The 2,143-nt window shown below is 43.1% G+C and overlaps 1 pseudogene; it reads left to right on the top strand.

Annotated features, from left to right (window-relative positions):
- Window positions 1-235: 235 nt before the first annotated feature.
- On the top strand, window positions 236-1,378 carry LOC129619443 (spindlin-1-like; annotated as a pseudogene).
- Window positions 1,379-2,143: the final 765 nt, after the last annotated feature.

Here is a 2,143-nt window from a genome sequence, read left to right on the forward strand (position 1 = left end):
CCCTCAGCGCACAGGCGCCGAAAGGCTGGGGGCAAGGCTGGGGCGGGGCTGTGCTTAGGGATTGGGCGTGGCTGGGCGTGGCTGGGGCGGGGGCATGGCCGGGCTGTGTCTTTTCCTGGGTTGCCAGTGCTGGGAGCGAGCAGCAGGACCGCGGGCTTCGGACATTGGCACCTGCGGCCCCGCAAAGTACTTAACTATTTCAAGCTTTTGCTGAACTTGTAAAAGAAGTACTTGGGTAATGGATTAATAAGAACACTGAAATTCCGTGGAAGGTTTCAAGTTGGAGAATCTTGAACTTTCATCCTCATCCAGCAGTTCCACTTTTCACGTAATTTCAGATGAAGACTTCATTAAGGAAGATAGCTGACCAGTGGTCCAGAGCTGATGCAGATATCACTGGTGTATCTGCTAGCATAATGAAGAAAAGGACGACTCACGCAAAACATTGGAGCAGTGTGGGATCCAGCTCACTTGTTTCTCAGCCAGAACAGAGTATCATAGGCTGCAGGATTCGCCATGGGTGGAAAGAAGGTAACAGCCCTGTCACCCAGTGGAAAGGAACCATTCTGGACCAGGTGCCTGTAAATCCTTCTTTGTATCTTATAAAATACGATGGATTTGACTGTGTCTATGAACTAGAACTTAATAAAGATGAAAGAATTTCTGCACTTGAAGTCCTCCCTGATAGAGTTGCAACCTCTTAAACCTGTGATGCACACCTAGCGGACATGATGAGTAGCAAAGCAGTGAAGCACCTGTTTGAAACGGAGGATGGCTCTAAAGATGAGTGGAGGGGAATGACCCTAGCACGCGTCCCTGTAATGAACACGGGTTTTTACATCACCTATGAAGAAGATCCTGTCTTGTATATGTACCAGCTCTTAGATGATTATAAAGAAGGTGACCTTCGCGTTATGCCTTATTCTATTGATTCACTTCCAGTACAAAGGGAACGAGGAGAAGTGGTAGACTTCTTGGTGGGTAAACAAGTGGAATACACCAAACAAGATGTCTCTGAAAGGAATGGCATGATCATCCATCAAGTAAAGGTCAAACTGTCCATCTGCTTCATCAAATTTGATGATGATTTCTATATTTATGTCTACGATTTGGTGAAAGCATTCTAGATGTCTTCATGAATTTTGTCAGATTTGTGAAACTATTAAATGTGTAATCTGTAGATGTAAAGGTTTGATTGCTTTCCATTTTAATGAGAGCTTAAATGTCCCTGGGAACCCACAATTTGCCAGCAGGTTTGATTTTGTTTTGAATAGTATAGATGTATGTGAAAACAAAGTGTTTTTTGTAAAGAACTCTTTCCGCTTAAAAGAAGTCTGTCTGTTTGGAGGGGAGTTATAGACAAGTTTGGTAAACAGTTGAGCTAGGATCACAGTTACATAAAACTAAAAGATTTTATCTGCTTTCCCCTTCACTCTTAACATCCTCTTATTGTGCTGTCACAATGCAAGCACAGTTTGGTGTTTTTGCCTCTCTATATCTCTACACAGATATACTGTGTATACACAGTATATACACAGATACCTCTCTATCTCTGTGTGATACATATATATATGCACGCACAGATCTGTACACACACACAGACACACACTTCATTGGCAGTACTTTATGGACTGGAGTGAGTGAGTGAGTGAAGTCGCTCAGTTGTGTCTGACTCTTTGCGACCCTGTGGAATGTAGCCTACCAGGCTTCTCTGTCCATAGGATTCTCCAGGCAAGAATCCTGGAGTGGGTTACCATTTCCTTCTCCAGAGGATCTTCCCGACCCAGGGATCGAACCTGTGTCTCCCGCATTAGAGGCAGACGCTTTAACCTCTGAGCCACCAGGGAAGATTTTATGGATTGGAGTGGGGGTTAAATAATTTTCTCCAGTTCAACAGGAATTTTTGAAGGAAGTCAGTCATATTTGTTACATGACTGCTGCTTGTTTAAAACTAAATTTGGGCACAGAAAGCACATCGGGACATTCAGCTTGGTTTGAAAGTCATAACTGCAAAGCACCTTTTCAGTCTGGAAGTCCAAACAAGAATAAATTGTGACCCATTAATGACCCACATTAGAATTTAACCATTAGAAATCTGGGTAAAATGTTGACTTTGATTCTAAGCTTTGCAAAATGTTTATTT

This window comes from Bubalus kerabau, chromosome 9 (genome assembly GCF_029407905.1).
Source record: "Bubalus kerabau isolate K-KA32 ecotype Philippines breed swamp buffalo chromosome 9, PCC_UOA_SB_1v2, whole genome shotgun sequence".
In the NCBI taxonomy this organism is placed as follows: Eukaryota; Metazoa; Chordata; class Mammalia; order Artiodactyla; family Bovidae; genus Bubalus; species Bubalus kerabau.